This window comes from Onychomys torridus, chromosome 3, assembly GCF_903995425.1.
Source record: "Onychomys torridus chromosome 3, mOncTor1.1, whole genome shotgun sequence".
NCBI classification, from domain to species: domain Eukaryota; kingdom Metazoa; phylum Chordata; class Mammalia; order Rodentia; family Cricetidae; genus Onychomys; species Onychomys torridus.
Genome location: NC_050445.1, coordinates 54,784,877 through 54,791,527, shown reverse-complemented (window position 1 = coordinate 54,791,527; position 6,651 = coordinate 54,784,877). Strand labels below are relative to the sequence as shown.

Below are 6,651 nucleotides of genomic sequence, written 5' to 3'. Positions count from 1 at the left end.
TCAAAAATAAAGTGGAGAAACAGACAAACAAAAAAATGTGAAGAACGCTATAAAAAACTAGAGGAAAGGACAATTAAAGCAGAAGAAAACAATAAGTCTCTGAAAGAAAATCATGAATAAGCAAGGGAAACAGTCAAAGACCTGAAGAGGGAAATAGAAAAAAATGAAGAAGACACTGGCAGAAGGAATGCTGGAAATAGAAAATCTGCGTAAACAAACAGGAACTTCAGATGCAAGTATAACCAACAGAATGCAAGAGATGGAAGACAGGATCTCTGGTGTTGAAGATACAGTAGAAGAAATAGATTCATCAGACAAAGAAAACACTAAAACCAACAAAGTAATGACCCAAAATGTCTAAGAAATTTGGAACACCATGAAAAGACCAAACCTACAAATAATGGGGATAGAGGAAGGAGAAGAATACCAACTCAGAGTCACAGAAAATATATTTAACAAGATCATAGAAGAAAACTTTCCCAACTTAAAGAACGAAATGCCTATGAAGATATAAGAAGCCTATAGAACACCAAAAGGACTAGACCCCCCAAAAAAGTCCCCTCGCCACATAATAATTAAACAACTAAATGTACAGAATAAAGAAAGAATATTAAGGGCAGCAAAGGAAAAAGGCCAAGTGACTTATAAAGGCAAACCCATCAGAATAATACCCGATTACTCAATGGAGACTTTGAAAGCAAGAAGTACCTGGACAGATATAATTCAGACACTAAGAGACTATGGTTGCCAGCCTAGACTACTATACCCAGAAAAACTTTCAATCATCATAGATGGAGTGAACAAGACCTCCCAAGACAAAACCAGATTTAAACAATACTTATCCACAAACCCAGCCCTATAGAAAGCACTAGAAGAAAAATTCCAACCTAAGGAAAGCAGATACACCCATGAAAACACAGGCAATAGATAACACCACAGCAGTAAGCCCCAAAGAAGAGAAGTACACACACACTACCACCAAAAAATAAAAATAATAACAGGAACGAACAATCACTGGTCATTAATATCCCTTAATATCAATGGGCTTAAGTCACCTATAAAAGGACACAGACTAACAGAATGGATATGAAAACAGGACCCATCTATCTGCTGCATACAAGAAACACACCTCAGATTCAAAGACAAGACACCTCCTAAGAATAAAAGGCTGGGAAAAGACTGTCCAATCAAATGGTCTTAAGAAGCAAGCTGGTGTAGCCATCCTAATAACCAGCAAAATAGACTTCAAACTAAAATTAATCAAAAGAGATGATGAAGCACATTAAATACTCATCACAGGAAAGATCCACCAAGATGAAGTCTCAATTCTGAAAATGTATGCCCCAAACAAAAGGGCATCCACATATGTAAAAGAAACATTACTAAAGCTTAAATCACATGTAAAACCCCACACATTAATAGTGGGCGACTTCAACACCCCACTTTCATCTCTGGATAGAGCGGCCAAATTGAAACTTAACAGAAACATAATGGTCTTAAATGATGTTATGGCTCAAATGGACTTAATTGATATCTACAGAACATTCCACCTGAACAAAAAAGAATATACCTTCTTCTCAGCACCCCCATGGAACCTTCTCTAAAATGGACCAGATAATTGGCCACAAAGCAAATCTCAACAAATACAAAACAATTGGAATAACCTCCTGTGTTCTATCGGACCACAATGGTTTTAGTTAGATTTCAAAAAAAAAAAAAAAAAAAGAAAAAGAAAAAAAGAAAGAAAGAAAGAAAGAAAAACTACAGAAATCCTACAATCTCATGGAAACTGAATAATGCTCAACTGAATCACCAATGGGTTAAGGGAGAAATAAAGAAAGAAATTAAAGACTTCCTAGAGATCAATGAAAATGAATACACCGCATACCCAAACTTATGGGACACTATGAAAGCAGTGCTAAGAGGGAAATTCATAGCACTAAATGCCCACATAAAGAAGCTGGAGAAATCTCACGCTAGTGACTTGACAGCACACCTGAAAGCACTTGAACAGGAAGAAGCAAAGTCACTCAGGACGAATAGAATCCAGGAAATTATCAAATTGAGAACAGAAATCAATAAAATAGAAATAAAGAGAACAATACAAAGGATTAATGAAACAAAGAGTTGGTTCTTTGGGAAGATCAACAACATATACAAGCCCTTATCCAAACTAACCAAAAGACAGAGAGAGAGCATCCAAATTCACAAAATCAGAAATGAAAAGGAGGACATAACAACAGACAATGAGGAAATCCAGAGAATCATCAGGTCATACTTCAAAAACCTCTACTCCACAAAACTGGAAAATCTAAAAGAAATGGATAATTTTCTGGATAGGTACCACATACCTAAGTTAAATCAAGAGCAGATAAACCATTTAAATAGTCCAATAACCCCTAAGGAAATAGAATAAGTCATTAAAAGTCTCCCAACCAAGAAAAACCCAGGACCAGATGGTTTCATTGCACAATTCTACCAGATCTTCAAAGAAGACTTAATACCAATACTCTTTAAATTGTTCCACACAATAGAAGCAGAAGGAATATTACCAAACTCCTTCTATGTGGCTACAATTATCCTGATTCCTAAACCAAATAAAGATGCAACAAAGAAAGACAACTACAGACCGATTTCCCTCATGAACATTGATGCAAAAATACTCAATAAAATACTGGCAAACAGACTACAAGAACACATCAAATAATTATCCTCCATGATCAAGTAGGCTTCATCCTGGGGATGCAAGGGTGGTTCAACATATGAAAGTCCATCAATGTAATACACCATATAAACAAACACAAAGGAAAAAAAAAAAAAAAAAACATGTGATCCTCTCACTAGATGCAGAAAAGGCATTTGACAAAATCCAACACCCCTTCATGATAAAGGTCTTGGAGAGATCAGGAATACAGGGAACATACATAAAAACAATAATGGCAATCTACAGCAAGCCAACAGCCAACATCAAATTAAACAGAGAGAAACTCAAAGCAATGTCCCTTCTCCCCATACTTATTCAATTAGTACTTGAAGTTCTAGCCAGAGCTATAAGACAACATAAGGAGATTAAGAGGATACAAATTGGAAAGGAAGAAGTCAAGCTCTCCCTATTTGCAGATGACATGACATGACATGAGTGACCCCAAAAATGCATCCAAGGCACTGATACAGCTAATAAAACCCTTCAGCAACATAGGAGGATACAAGATCAACTCAAAAAATTCAGTAGCCCTCCTATATACAATAGACAAACAGGCTGAGAAGGAGATCAGAGATACATCACCCTTTACAATAGCCACAAATGATATAAAATACCTTGGGGTTACTCTAACTAAGCATGTGAAGGACCTATATGACAAGAAGTTTAAGTCCCTGAAAAAAGAAATTTAAGAAGATGTCAGAAAATGGAAAGATCTCCCATGCTCATGGATAGGCAGGATTAACATAGTAAAAATGGCGATCTTACCAAAAGAAATCTACAGATTTAACTCAATCCCCATCAAATTACCAACACAATTCTTCACAGATCTGGAAAGAATAATACTCAACTTCATATGGAAAAACAAAACACCCAGGATAGCCAAAAGAATCCTGTACAACAAAACAACCTCTTGAGGCATCATGATATCCGACCTCAAGCTCTACTATAGAGCTACCATAATAAAAACAGCTTGATACTGGCATAAAAACTGACAGGTGGACCAATGGAATCAAATTGAAGATGCTGACATTAACCCCGCACACCTAAGAACATAGAATTTTTTACAAAGAAGCCAAAAATGTACAATGGAAAAAAGAAAGCATCTTCAACAAATGGTGCTGGTATAACTGGATGTCAATGTGTAGAAGGCTGCAAATAGATCCATATCTGTCACCATGCACAAAACTTAAGTCCAAGTGGATCAAAGACCTCAACATAAATCCAGTTACTCTGAACCTGATAGAAGAGAAAGTAGGAAGTACTCTTGAACGCATTGGCACTAGAGATCACTTTCTAAATATAACAACAATATATTTAGATACTGAGAGAAACAATCAATCAATGGGACCTATTGAAACTGAGAAGCTTTTGTAGAGCAAAGGACATGGTCAACAAGACAAAGCAACAGCCTACAGAATGGGAAAAGGTCTTCACTAACTCCACATCTGACAGAGGGCTGATATCCAGAATATATAAAGAACTCAAGAAAATAGACATCAAAATGCCCAACAGTCCAATTAAGAAATGGGCTATAGAACTAAACAGAGAATTCTCCACAGAGGAAGTTCAAATGGCTGAAAGACATTTAAGGAATTGATCAAAATCCCTAATTATCTGGGAAATGCAAATCAAAACGACTCTGAGATACCACCTTACACCTGTCAGAATGGCTATGATCAAAAATGCAGAAGATAGCTTATGCTGGAGAGGATGTGGAGCAAGGGGAACTCTCCTCCACTGCTGGTGGGAATGCAAACTTGTACAGCCACTTTGGAAATCAATATGGTGCTTCCTTAGAAAATTGGGAATCCATCTCCCCAAAGACCCAGCTGTAGCACTCTTGGGCATATACCCAAGGAATGCTCAATCATACCACAAGGGCATTTGCTCAGCTATGTACATATTAGCATTGTTTGTAATAGCCAGAACGTGGAAACAACTTAGATGACCTTCAACTGAAGAATGGATAAAGAAATTATGGTACATATACACAATGGAGTACTACTCAGCAGAGAAACAACAATGACATCATGAGGTTTGCAGGCAAATGGATGGATCTAGAAAAAATCATCCTGAGTGAGGTCACCCAGACTCAGAAGGACAAACATGGTATGTACTCACTCACAGGAGGATACTAGATGAAAACAAAGATGACTAGACTGCTACACAACTCCAGGGAGGCTACCTAGAAAATGGGACCCTGGGAAAGACCCAAGGATCACCCAATGACAGATAAATGAATGAGATCTACATGAACAACCTGGATGAGAGTGGGAGTAATGAAGGGCAAGGTTTGAGGGAAAGAAAGCTTAGGGGAGCAGGAGTTTCCAGCTGGATCAAGAACAGAAAGGGAGAACAAGGAATAATATACCATGATAAATGAAGACCACATGAGAACAGGAATAGGCAGAGTACTGGAGAGGTCCCCAGAAATCCACAACGATATATCTTCTGTAGACTGCTGGCAATGTTCGAAAGAATGCCTAATCTGACCTTGTCTGGTGATCAGATGGCCAAACACCCTAACAGTCATGCTGGAACTCTCATCCAGTGACTGATGGAAGTGGATGCACAGATCCTCAACCAGGCCCCAGGTGGAGCTCCAGGTGTCCAATTGCTAAGGAAGAGGAGGGACTATAAGAGCGTCAATTGTTGAGACCAAGATTGGAAAAAGCACAGAGACAAATAGCCAAATGAATGGAAGCACATGAATTATGAACCAAAAGCTGCGGAACCCCCAGCTGGATCAGGCCCTCTGGATAAGTGAGACAATTGAATAGCTTGAACTGCTTGGGAGGCATCCAGGCTGGGGACCTGGACCTGTCCTTAGTGCATGAGCTGGCTGTTTGGAACCTTGGGCTTACACAAGGACACTTTGCTCAACCTGGAAGGAGGGGACTGGACCTGCCTGTACTGAATCCACCAGATTTAAATGAAACCCCAGGGGAGTCTTGGCCCTGAAGGAGATGGGTATGCAGGGGAGAGCATGGGAGCAAGGTAGGGGTAGGGGCGGGAGGGGGATGACAGGGGAACCCATGGCTGATGTGTAAAATTAAAACACAAATATAATAATAATAAAAAAATCATTATTTTAGACACCAAAAAAAGAAAAAAAAATATTGACCAGCTCCAAAAACCACTTAAAATTCTCTAGACCTTATAACATCAAACTTTTACCCATAAAAATTCATATGAAACAAGTATATCCAACCATTAGTGTGCAAATTTTCTGTTATCGTTGCTAGGTGGAGAACCAAATGCATTCTAAACAAAATAGTACTCTAAATACAGCTTTATCATTGATTTTCATAAAATATTGGGATGTATATCCATCTTCGGTGAAAGCAGCTATGAGTGAGTGCATAATGCTGAAAAAATTCTTTGCAAGGAATCATTTTTCTGAGTGTAAAAAACAAGTGTAAAACATTCACTGTATCCACACTTGAAATGGGGAAAAGGTAGAAACACATTAAATATCCTTTCGTGATTATGATAAACTGTGTATTTATATAACACTGTTCCACACAGCTGTATGAGTTTTTAAATTTGATTCATGTATATCAGCTCTAGGTTGGTTATTTTGAATTTAACAATATGGAATGCTTCATGAATTTGTGTATCATCCTTTCACAGGGGCCATGCTAATCATCTCTATATTGTTCAAATTTTAGTACATATGCTGCCAAAGCAGGCACACTTACTGTGTTTGTGGTACTTATGTTCACTCGTGATACTAAATATAAACCTAGTTTTTGTATCTTAACTACTATTAAATCCATAAATATATAACTTGAGTTTTCTGTTCAATTTTTTTATATATGGTATGTAAATCATGGTATATTCTGTAATATTTTAAATCACATCAGTAAGTTTTCTACTTTAGTGAATTGTGAAAACCTATTCAGTAAGCATAGAAACAAATCATAAGTATTCCACTTCAGGGTTTT

General features: G+C 37.6%; 1 non-coding gene across 1 annotated transcript; it reads right to left on the bottom strand.

Annotated features, from left to right (window-relative positions):
* Window positions 1-6,292: 6,292 nt before the first annotated feature.
* LOC118580916 lies at window positions 6,293-6,395 on the bottom strand. Its single transcript, XR_004944578.1, has one exon. It is a non-coding gene; the product is annotated as a U6 spliceosomal RNA (small nuclear RNA).
* Window positions 6,396-6,651: the final 256 nt, after the last annotated feature.